This window comes from Meles meles, chromosome 21, assembly GCF_922984935.1.
Source record: "Meles meles chromosome 21, mMelMel3.1 paternal haplotype, whole genome shotgun sequence".
Taxonomy (NCBI): domain Eukaryota; kingdom Metazoa; phylum Chordata; class Mammalia; order Carnivora; family Mustelidae; genus Meles; species Meles meles.
Genome location: NC_060086.1, coordinates 27,149,657 through 27,162,136, shown reverse-complemented (window position 1 = coordinate 27,162,136; position 12,480 = coordinate 27,149,657). Strand labels below are relative to the sequence as shown.

At 48.9% G+C, this 12,480-nt stretch overlaps 1 protein-coding gene across 4 annotated transcripts in view; it reads left to right on the top strand.

Annotated features, from left to right (window-relative positions):
* Positions 1-2,542: 2,542 nt before the first annotated feature.
* The window catches only part of SLC5A11 (solute carrier family 5 member 11), a 50,409-nt gene continuing 40,471 nt past the window's right edge, over positions 2,543-12,480 (top strand). For 2 of the 4 annotated variants that reach the window (XM_045993084.1, XM_045993086.1), the window contains exons 1-2: positions 7,109-7,221; positions 10,103-10,294. The gene's annotated coding sequence lies outside the window, so the exon portion shown is untranslated. Of the gene's footprint in view, positions 2,577-2,661; positions 2,768-7,016; positions 7,222-10,102; positions 10,295-12,480 lie in introns of those variants that run through there. The other 2 variants (XM_045993082.1, XM_045993083.1) reach the window with 2 other exon arrangements.

Below are 12,480 nucleotides of genomic sequence, written 5' to 3'. Positions count from 1 at the left end.
GCCGGCTTCCCCGGTCTAATACCTGAGGGCTCTGTGACACTCAGACATTCCCGATCCTTCTGTGACCCTGCGGGACCTGGGGCCACGCAGACCCCACGTGGGCTTCACCCTGGTTTAGCCTCTGGAGCAGTGTCCCTCTGTTGGGTCCCCCCAAAAATGGGTACCCCAATAATGGGTCCATGATTAAAGGAGCGAGACTGATACAAAGCAAAGGTTAAGCAAAGCTTTATTTCGCACCAAGCATCAAGAATCAGACTGACCATCAAACAGACTGGTCGTGGTGGCCCCTACAGAGAGGACATCCCCTCCCTGCTTTCCAGACTAACTTTTATAGAGCAGAGGCCATGTGGTTGGGCCTGGCCACACACAGGTGGCTAATTGCATTACAATTCACCCCACAGTAGCTATGGAAATTAGCCCATCACCTTGGTAGCTAGGAGACAGTATGTGCCCCCACTGATTGAATACCTCCACCTGGCCTGACCCACCCTTGCACTTGGACTTTGTTACCTGGGACTGGTTTTCGGGACTTATTTTTAAGTAAGTTCCCCTGGGGGGGGGCAAAGTCAATTTAAGTTTTACAACAAAATGGCAGTTCAATCGGGGTGGGGCTGCTCTGACTGAATAGGCCCTTACACCTCAATGGAGCAGACTTTTGAAAGTCCTGATTTTGTGCTCCATTGCTCTGCCGCTTGCTAAGAGCCGGTCCCTCCCCCTCGTGGTCTATCTTCCCGTCGCTTTGGATTCACTTCTCTGCTGGTCCTACCTTTCAGAAAGCAGTCGATTTTCTGTTTCTAGAATGGCTGTTCTTCTTCTCTTTGATCTCCCATTGGATTTGTAGGTGTTTGCAACGGTTTGAAAAGCTATCTAGCTGATCTCCTGCTACCTGATGTAGTCTCAGCCTGCTACTTCTCCGCCATCTTGACTCCTCCTCCCCGAGAAGGTGACTTTTGAGCAAAACTGGGAAAGAGGGCTTCCCCTTACTGTAAGAGTTTTGGTGGTGAGAGACAAAGTGGGTCTCCAACTATAGAAACTCACCAGGTGAGATGCTCAGTTTCCCAGCATGCCTTACAGCTAGACTGAGGGTGAGGGATCTAGAATAACCAAATCCATGGACCCCGGGAAACAAACTGAGGGTTTCAGAATGGAGATGGGTGTGGGGATGAGGTAACGGGGTGATGGGTACTAATGGGGTCATGCGTTGTGACGAGCACTGGGTGTTTTACACAACTAATGAATCATTGAACACTACATGAAAAGATAATGATGTACTACTATATGGGCTAACAGAACTTAATTAAAAAAACAAAAAAACTGAGCAAAAAATAGAATAAGTGAATCCAAAGACTTTGCTTTGGGATCTGGCAAGATAAAGAGTGAGAGAAGCCATCCTGTCATAGCTGCTGGCTCCAGGGCCGTGGGAGAAGAGGAGTCCAGTGCAGCTTACAGTGTCAGTGCTGGGGTAGTGCTGTTTAACTGACATGGCCAGTGGTCCCTGAGCAGGGCTGCAGAGTCTTCACCATGGTCGTTTTGAGACTGGAGTACTAGCTGCACTGAGCCTCTGTCTTTCTGCCTGTTTCCTGAGCCTTGTTCTTCAGGCTCTCTGGTGCTTCTGTGGGCTCCCTGGGGATATGTCCAGTAAATTTCTTTCCTGCTTTAATAAGCCAAAATTGGTTTCTGTTACTTGCAGCCAGTAGCTCTGACTGGCACATCCCTATTCCATCCTGCGCTTGCCACCTTTAGTGCTTCTCTCTCAACATGCTGCAGTGCCTTGTTTATGTGTGTATCTCCTGTTTACCACAGGCTGTTGAGAGGAGAGAACACATACTTTTTTTTTTTTTCCATTTTATTTATTTTTTCAGCGTAACAGTATTCATTCTTTTTGCACAACACCCAGTGCTCCATGCAAAACGTGCCCTCCCCATTACCCACCACCTGTTCCCCCAACCTCCCACCCCTGACCCTTCAAAACCCTCAGGTTGTTTTTCAGAGTCCATAGTCTCTTATGGTTCGCCTCCCCTCCCCAGTGTCCATAGCCCACTCCCCCTCTCCCAATCCCACCTCCCCCCAGCAACCCCCAGTTTGTTTTGTGAGATTAAGAGTCATTTATGGTTTGTCTCCCTCCCAATCCCATCTACCCTATGACCCAGCAATTGCACTACTGGGTATTTACCCTAAAGATACAAACATAGTGATCCGAAGGGGCACGTGTACCCGAATGTTTATAGCAGCAATGTCTACAATAGCCAGACTATGGAAAGAACCTAGATGTCCGTCAACAGATGAATGGATAAAGAAGATGTGGTATATATACACAATGGAATACTATGCAGCCATCAAAAGAAATGAAATCTTGCCATTTGCGACGACGTGGATGGAACTAGAGCGTATCATGCTTAGTGAAATAAGTCAATTGGAGAAAGACAACTATCATATGATCTCCCTGATATGAGGACATGGAGAAGCAACATGGGGGGGTAGGGGGATAGGAGAAGAATAAATGAAACGAGAACACATACTTTTTATTCATCCTCATGCGTCCAGTGTCTAGCCCGGTGGTTGGCACACAGTAGGAGGTCAGTATGCTTTTGTTAATTCTGTGAATGAATAAGAAAAAGAAAGAATAAATGGAACTTCATGAGTCCATGCTTTTCTTCACAGCATCCTTCCTTTCAAATAAAATCCAGAAGCCACATGCAACCATGCCAAGGCACCTTGTCACTCAGGTCTAGAGCCCATCTCTTGCAGTGAAACATGCAGATCAAAGGTGAATGCTTTTCCATTGCTGTCTAAAGCTGGTTTCCACCAGGATGCCACTGCAGAACGCATTGCTTTGAGGAAGAGACAAACATGGAAAAATTAGTCCTCAATTTCAGTTCAAAAAAGGGCAACTGAAGATCTCTTGCACGCAGAATGGAACAGGACATCTAGACCCTGCTGAGGAACTGATGATCTTGGGTATATCACTGACATTGGCCCCAGTTTCTTCTTCTGAAAAATGGGGAGATGAACTTAGATCAAGTGTCCCAGTAGGTATGGTCTCGGCATTCTGCTCTGGATAAATCTTGTTGTGGAAGCTGTTCTGTGCATCGCGGAATGCCTAGAAGTATCCCTGGCCTTGACTCAGTAGACGCCAATAGTATTTCCCTCACTGTGATCAAAGGTATCCCTAGACATTGCCAGATATCCCATGGACATAAAATCACCCTGATGGGGAACCACTGAATTAGATGATATCAAATGATAAACAGTTTACAAGTTTCCAGGCTGGAGCGAGACTCGGGGCTCTGCTATCTCCTGGCACCTAGCTCTGTGTGTGGCATTGTGGCTAGCATTCATTACAAGCTGAATGAGAGAACTGAAATACACAGTTCCTTCCAGTTAGATCAGTTCTTTGGCAGGAGGAGAATCATGTAGGTGGTGATGATCCTATTAGCCATATGACTTCCCCTATTTGGGTACTGTTTTACATTCCTGGATAGAAATGCACTAAAAATACAGTCCAGCCCTATGAAGAAATAGGTCTATCTGGCAGTTTAGCAATAAGTAGTAACTATAATTATCAAGGAGGGTCCACTCAATTCTGACAGTGATCTCAAATTGTGTCCCCTGAAAGTTAACTCTGAATTTTATGAATATGACAAAAAGTTTAGTGTAGAAAAATGTGTCCAGATATGCAAGGCAGAGCCCATGCCCCCAGGGACATACAGCTGGCCCTGCACCAAGACTCCCACAGCACCAGGAACAATGGGCTGACCACACAACTGTCTCTTAGAACCTGGGCTTGGGCTTCTGGCAGTTCTGGTCAAGCTGGCTTTCACGGGGTGCTGTTCCACTCTGATAATCTCCAGATGTGTCAGAGTGACACTCCAAACGTCAACCCCTCTGCTGTGAATGACCTGCTGTTAAACCATTTAACAATTAAGTTAACTAGAGGCTTGCTCATTCATTAACAGTCCAGTCCATGCAGAGAAGCTACGTCTGTGCAGTTACAAACAACTCTCCCACGGGACCCTCACATCACACCAAAGGGCTTTCCAAGGAGGACTTCCTTGCAACAGGACACACCTTTTCACACCTTGCACGGGTTTGGGCTTAAACAGAGAGTTCACAAGAGTTTCCCCCGTGCATAGACTCATCCCACAATTCTCAGACTTTCTGGTCTTTGGACTCATTTTACAAGAACCCCGAAGAGCTCCCCTTTATGTGGGTTCTAGCTACGGCAACTTACAGAATTAGACATTTAAATGAGGAAGCAATTTAAAACATGCATTAATTATGTAAAAGTAACAGTAACAAATCCATTGCATGTTAAATAATGGGTTTTTGGGTTTGGTTTTGTTTTGTTGTGTTTTGGCAATGAAAAGCCACCATCTTCCTGAAAGATTTAGTGAGAAGGGTGACATTGTTCCACATATTTGCAAAGCTCTGGAATGTCTGGTTTAATAGGAGACAGCTGGATTCTCACATCTGCTCCAGCATTCAGTCCCTGGTGATATCTCCTGGAAAACTCCACCAGAGTTCAGGAAATAATGAGAAAAGAAAGAAAAGTGACATCTTAGTAGTGCAAGGAACATTATAGGAGGACCTGAGTGGCTCAGTTGGTTAAGGGTCAGACTCTTGGTTTCAGCTCAGGTCATGATATCAGGGTCCTGGGATGGGCTCTACACTCAGGGAAGTCTGCTTCCTCTCTCTGCTCCCCCAACCCCCCAGTGCTCATGCACTCTCTCCCTCAGATACATAAATAAATCTTTTAAAAAATACAAAGAACATTATAGGTATTATCTCATTCAGCCTTCCCAATAAAATAGCTCAGTAATAATGATGAGTCCCTCCTTTTCCAAGGAGAGAATGTGGGCATTTGATTTATTTATACCAGAACACAGACCAAGAGTCCCCCCCACTCCCCCCTCAGTCATGAAGCCACTGGCAGATGGAAGGCCACCCAGGTTTTTGAGAACTGTGACCTGGAGAACAACGAAACAAAACAAAACAAAACAAAGAGAAAGAAAGAGAGGAGAAAAAAATGTACAATTTTTCCTTATTGGATCCGTCATAAAGAAAAAGGCTTGAGATTCTCAGTGATAGCTAAATGCAAAGCAGGCCGCTAACCCTCAGGGTTTAACTCCAGGGTGAGGTGGGGAGGGAAAGTAGCCCCCACCCTTCTGAGTGGGTCCAAAAGTCACCTCATTAGCATAACAAAAGTCACCTTACTCTCTCTTATCTGCCCCAAAAACTCAGAGGGTTTTTGGGAGTTCTGTGCCAGAAATGAAGACAAATAAAGATGAAGACCACATATCTGTTATTATAAATCACACCATCAGTATCACACAGGGTTACAAAGGACAATATTTTAACTTTTTTCTTTTAGTATCAAATTACTTGCTGAAGTTTATACATCAGGAGGCTTCACATAAAACCCAGATTTACTTTGGGATTTCTCTGAAAAAATCAGGCACGTTGGCAATATTGGGACTGCATTCTCCAGTGGAGACAGTAGGCTGGGACTAGCTCCTGGGAGGTAATATTTGGGCAAGGACCACAGCCTCTACCACCAGAGAAGCATGGACTGACTGCATTTGCACAACTCCTTGTTGGTATATTCTCTCCTGGTTTTTTGCTTTTTTTTTTTTTTTAAGATTTTATTCATTTGAGAGGAAGAGAGCTCATATGCAAGCAGGATCTGGGGGGATGGGGAACAGAGGGAGAAGCAGACTCTCCACCAAGCAGGAGCTCAATGCAGTATTCGATTCCAGGACCCTGAGATCATGATCTGAGCTGAGGGCAGATGCTTAACTGACTGAGCCACCCGGGTGCCCCTCTCTTGTTTTTTTGTTTTGTTTTTAATTTTTATTTATTTATTATTTTTAAAGATTTTATTTATTTGACAGACAGAGATTACAAGTAGGCTGATGGGCAGACAGAGAGAGAGGAGGAAGCAGGCTCCCTGCCAAGCAGAGAGCCCGATTTGGGACTCCATCCCAGGACCCTGGGATCATGACCTGAGCCAAAGGCAGAGGCTTTAACCCACCGAGCCACCCAGATGCCCCTTGTTTTTGTTTTTTGTTTTGTTTTGGTTTTTTTTTGAGCTATAATTCTCATGCAGTCAAATGTACAGATACCCCCCACACACCAAGTTAAATTGTCATATTTATTGTGGTATTTCTATAACTCTTTGTCATTTAACTGTGTATAAAACTGTGCTACTATTTTAATTTGGTTCTTATCTTTCTTTGTGTCTCTGCAGTTGTAGTGATGCCCATAAAATTCCCACCTAAGCAAAAATACAGAAATTGCCATTGTTCCAGGAAGTGCCCCCCTTCCAGTCATTTCCTGACTCACTCCCACCCTCTGGCTTCTATCAGCATTTATTCATCCTTTCTGTTCTTTTTTTTCTTTTCTTTTTTTAAAAAGATTTTATTTATTTGTCAGAGAGAGAGCACGTATAAGCAGGGGGAGCAGCAGAGGCAAAGGGAGAAGCAGGCTCTCTGCTGAGCAGGGCCTCTCCCTCCCCCCACAATGTGGGACTCAGTCTCAGGACCCCAGGATCATGACTGAGCTGAAGGCAGATGCTTAACCAACTGAGCCACCCACCCCTGCGCCCATTTTTCCAGTTCTTGAACTTCATAGAAATGGAATCAAAAGAGGACTTCAACAACCTCCATTTTCACCTCAAGCTTTCACCCTGATTAAGTTCTTGGGCACCTGGTGGCTCAGTCATTTTAAGCAGCTGCCTTTGGCTCAGGTCATGATCTCAGGGTCCTGGAATCAAGCCCCACGTTGGGTTCTCTGCTCCGCAGGAAGTCTGCTTCTCCCCCTGCCTGCCGCTGCCTCTCTGCCAACTTGTGATCTCTCTCTGCCAAATAAATAAATAAAATCTTAAAAAAAAATAATACATTAAGTTCATTCCAGCATATCTCTTAACTCAGGCAAAAGCCTGGGCAGGGAAAGCATCTTGGGTCCGACCTGAAACTACCCCCTCCAGCAATAAGGACCCCCCTGAGCCAGCAAGACCCCAAAGGTGATTGACTCTAAGACACTGATGACCTGACCTTCACTGCCCACCTTTGTCTCACATTTCCTTCTATAAACCTGGAATTATTGTCAGCACTTTGGAGGAAGTTTCTCTGCCTTTGGATTCTGTCAGTGGCTAGCAGCCGAACCCGATGTGTATGGGGTCCCCGGAGCCACACCCCTGCGCCCCCGCTTCAGAATCATAAGGTATGTGTATTCTTCAGGTCTGTCTCAGCTTCTGAGGTCCATCCGGGGTGGTGCCTGTCAGTAGCTTGTCCCTGTGGAACCCCAACCCAGTCTTCCTCATCCCTTCACCCATGGATGAACCCTGGGCCTCTCATGAGCAAGACCACTGTATAGGTTTGTGGACAAGTGGGAACATCTCTTTTCATTTCTCCAGATAAACACCTGAGAGGGGAATTGCTGAGCCATAGAGTAGCGTGTGTTCACCTTGGAAGTAAGAAACTTCCAAAAAGTCCTCCCAACTGGTTGTACCATTATCCTCACCTGGTCTTCACAGCGCCAAGAGAGGGTAGAAAATCAGGGAAACGGTCAGAGAGGATGAGCCAGTGTGGCCCACACAGATGAACAATCATGTCACTATACAAAATTCTGGACTTACTTTTTTAGAACAACCAGAAGGTCTGGGCCCATTGGGCCTGGGTTCTCCACATTAGAGCCGGGTCATGACTCTCCATGTTGGCTGAGACACATGCTCTCCAGTGGGTCACAGCCCCACCTCACCAGCCCAGCTCACTCACATGCCTCCTCCATAAGAACTGGAACCCTGAAACATGCCTGTGGCCCCCCACGCATGCCCAAGTGGTCAGAGCCGGGCGCCAGGCTAGGGGAGAAATGCACCTTCCACAGTACCCACCATCTTCCTGGTATTGTGGCCTGTGACCCCAGATCACAGGTGCAGGCCGCCTGTTCCCTGGTCTTCTGTCTGTCCCCCTCTTCCAGTCCCAGCTGTCCCCTCTGTAAACCTGTTCCTCCAAGACATACCTCTTCTCCCCTACTCCTGTAAGACTCTGGGTTCAGGTGCAAATGCTGTTGTTAGCTGGGTGACCCCGGGCGAGTTACTGGCCTCTTTTCTTTAAAAAATGTTTTATTTGAGGGGCACCTGGGTGGCTCAGTGGGTTAAAGCCTCTGCCTTCAGCTCAGGTCATGATCTCGGGGTCCTGGGATCGAGTCCCGCGTCGGGCTCTCTGCTCAGCAGGGAGCCTGCTTCTCTCTCTCTCTCTCTCTCTCTCTCTCTGCCTGCCTCTCTATCTACTTGTGATCTCTCTCTGTCAAATAAATAAATACAATCTTTAAAAAAAAAAAATGTTTTATTTGAGAGAGTCAAGGGTGCCTTTTCTTGCGAATGGGGTGGGAAGGGGCAAAGGGAGAGGAAAGAGAATCTCAAGCAGATTCCACACTGAGCACAGAGCCTGACCCAGACAGGGATCAATCTCAAGACCCTGAGATCATGACCTGAGCTGAAATTAAGTGTCAGACGCTTAACTGACTGAGCCACCCAGGCACCCCATTACTGGCCTGCTGTTTCAGGATTTCTTTTCCTTCGGTGCCTGGGATTCTTGGTCACCCCTTTTTGAAGAGTGAAGAGGTAGACCAAAGAGTGGTGGGCAACAAAGCAAAGGTTATTGGGTGATAGCACGAAACTCCTGAAATGGGAGGGGACCCGAGAGGGTTGCCATTGGAGTTCCTCAGTCTAGGGACTTTTTAGGAGGTTGTGGGCAGGCTGTTTAATGTGCTTCACCCGCCATGCACCAATCACGTTTATGTCCACATGCTTATCTACTTATCAGGTAGTGGGGGTGGGGGGTTGGGGGGGGCTCCTTTTGGGGCGGTGTTTCATAGCCTCAGGACAAAGAGGGCAGCCACCACCCTGGCCAAACCTGCCCTAAGGCCTGACAGCCTCCTGTCATCAGATTAAGCTCTTTGTTTAAATATCCCACTGGCTGTTGAGCTGACCCCCAGGGCTTGGGTTAGGATTCCAAGGCCATTCCCTTTCTAGAAAGCCTAGAACAGGATGGGGGGCTTTTTCCTTTTAAGGGTGGTTTCCTCCTAGGACGGGGACCCTAGCTCCTTCCTACCTATCTTCCGGCTCTCTCCTATTACTGCCGTTCCCTCTCCTTCCTCATCAGGGAAAGGGAGATAGACACCTGTCAAAGGTTCGTTGCAAAGATCAAGTGAGCAAAGACTGGAAAGCAAGCCCTTGGAGGGAACGAAGCCTGGGGAGCTGTCAGCCTCACTCGTCTTTCTGAATCACACAGCGCTGGGGGGTGGGGGTGGGGGGTCCCAGAGCCCAGTTGGGGCTCCTGAGAGAGACAGGTTGGCTGGAGGTGGGGTCTGTGGCAACAGAGGGGGACCACGACTCTGCTCTAGCCAGTGGCTGTCTTGTGACTATGTGGACCTGGTGTGGCCAGATCCCAAGAATGTCTTATGAATGTGGGAAATCAGAGCCTTGTTTCAAGTCTCCCGGTTTGTAAATGTTAGTACCCATTTTTTATTTTTTTATTTTTTGAATGCCCCCGTGAAAGCCTTCTGCTGTCCTCCATTGCCTGTCCTGGTGTCTTGGGGCCTTGGCTGTGGCTTGATCACTCCTGACAGCTCCCCAGGGCTCCAGACGCCTGTCTTTTTTTCCCCAGCCTTGGTCTGGAGTGCACCCGCGAAAAGGGGCTGAACAAAGTGTGGGCACTGCCCCTGTGGCTGCGGTGGTGGGGCTGTGGCTGCAAGGGCCCTCCTGGGATTTTTCCACTGTCCCCTGCCTCCCCGGCCAGCCTCTCTCCTCCCCCTTCCCCCAGCCCGTCCCAAGCCCGCCTGTCCCCAGCATGGAGGCGGGCCAGTCGGGGAGTGGGTGAGTGAAGCAGGACAGTGCAGGGCTCCTGTGGTTCCCCTACCCCTCCCTGTGATGGGCCCCCCTCCAGGTGAGGGCCCGGATGAAGACTGCAGGGGCGGAGCTCCAGGCATGCCATCCTCCCCACACAGGCCTGCTCAGAGTTCAAGTTCAAGGGTTCAGGGCTGGGCCCACCCTCTCCTTCGCTTGGGAAGATGATTTTCTTCCTCTGATTCCCCACTGCAGTGAGGCTGGAATTTGGAGTTTGACCCGCAAGGAGGCTCTCGGCGTAGGCGGTGCAGGAGAGGGTGGCCACTGTCCTCTCAAGCTCTGGCTGTGAGGGGAGAGGAGCCCAGGTGTCCCCACTTCTTGCAGCCACCTTTGCCTCAGAAGCCACGGACGGGCCCCCAGGCAGGTGAGCCTGGCCTCTGGAGGAAGGTAAGATTCCCTGCCTGCACCAGGCCCAACCTGACAGGCATTCTCCAAACTGGGGAGGTTGGTGTGGGAACAGGAGGCTGCCCTGGCCTAGAGGACTCCAGCTGGAAGCGGAGGGTGCGGGCACAGGTCCTCTCCTTGGAGAAGGCTCATCCCATACCAGGCGAGTGGAGTGCTTTTCGGGGTGAGTGGGGTGGGGACAGCTGGTGGCACCAGGCACAGGTCCCTGTTACTCTGCATCCCAAGTTTAGACACTCAGCTCCGGGAGTCTCAGAATCTTATCTGTTAAATGGGATTGTAAACCGCAGCCCAGCCCAGCCTTGCCCAGCCTAGCCCAGTCCAGATTATAGGTGTGGTGTCTCTCAAGGACCCAAAGAGAAATGCAGGTGGAAATATCTCTGTAAACAACAGAAGGGTGGAGGGATGTGGTGCAAATTTGAGTTTCACTGAAATGTGCTGGGCGTGTGCAGAGAGCTTCCCTTCCTGGGCCTGGCCTCACTGGACAGTTACCCCTGAGGACACAGCCACCTGAACTCACAGACAAATGGAGAGCCATTAAGAACCATACCTGAGTTTACACAAATCGTGAGTGGCAAAGCTGAGACCCAACCCTCCCAGCCACAAGCTGACCCACAAGGTCTGGTTTTTCTGACAGTGTTTTTGGCTGGATGATTCTGGGGACGCAGAGGAGAGAGGTGCCCTCCCCAGGTCCTGGGGATAGCACTTTGGAGAAGAGGGGCCACAACATGCAGGGGTATATAGTAAAAGCTCTGAAAACTGGCTTCAGGGACACCAAGTGAGTAAGACACACACAGTCCTTGCCTTCAAAGAGCCTCTGGTGTCACAGGCACGGGCAGCAATGACCTGTACAAACCAGATACGGTGTTTGATTGACAGTGAGGAAATGTCTTAAGGACTCAATTTAGATTGAGGCTAGGGAAAGCTCTTCTGGGAATCGGACCATAGGGTGAAATCTGAGGGACGGGGAGGAGCTGGTCAAGCCGAGGCTGTAAGGAAGAGCGTTCTAGGCAGGGGGAACAGAATAGCAAAGACCCTGAGGCCAGAAGTCACAGCTAAGGAAGAGGGCCAGTGTGCGGGGAGGGTGGGCCACAGAAGAGCTGGTAAGTGGCTGCACTCATCTGTTGATGACTGTGTCTGGCAGCCCTGTGAGGGGCGGATTGGAAGGAGGGGAGGTGGAAGGTCCTGGCTTGCGCTAGTATAGATGAAAGCTCTGGAAGTGAAGGTGAGGGAAATGCATGGATTCAGCCATGCTAGGGGAGAAGAATGGAATGAATTAGGGGCCATTAGATTCTGGGAGTTGAGAAAGAGACACTGTAAGTGCTTTCGTGCTGTGTTGGCATGCTGTGGCCGCTGCTTGTCCTCAGGCACATGACAGGTGCTCACGGACTACTGCCAGATGAGTCAATGAGTGAATGCATGACTTTAGTTTCTCCAGTGACCCATGTGAGCATCAGGGTGGGCGATGTGACCCTGTGTGAGCATGGTCTCTGAATCAGATGCGTTTCATTGGAAAGGCCATGTTGTCATTTGGATGCTCTGTTCTCTAGGAAATCATGAGACAAGGTCATCACTGAAGGTTATCACCCCTGGAATTTTCCCTGCCAAAGGTCCACGTGCCAAGCAGTGGTTCTGAGCTCAGGGGTTAAGCCTGGGCTGGACCGGGGTTCAGTCATTTACCAGCACTGTGACCTTGGGCCTGGAGCCTTGGCTTGGTTTTCCTCACCTGTTAAATGGGGTTAATCCAAGAGCTGACCTCTTGGGGTGCTGTGCATTTAAAATGAGATTCACACACACACGTAGGTGGTCAGGATCTGCTGGTGTGTGTGTGTGTGTGTAACAAGGACAGAGACAGACCCAAGTATTCTAGACCTAATCATGTTATATAATGAACTTGCCTAATGCTCTTATCAAACCTGTGACAGGTCTGATTACTGTCTCCATTTTTTTTAAAGTAGGGGCTTTGTAATTTTTTTTTTAAGATTCTTGTTAATTTGTCAGAGAGAGAGGGCACAAGCAGGGGGAGGGCAGAGGCAGAGGGAGAAGCAGACTCCCACCAAGCAAGGAGCCCAATGGGGACTCGATCTCAGGATGCGAGAGCAAGAGCAAGCGCACAAGCAGACAGAGTGGCAGGCAGAGGCAGAGAGAGAAGGAGGAAGGAGCAAGGAGCC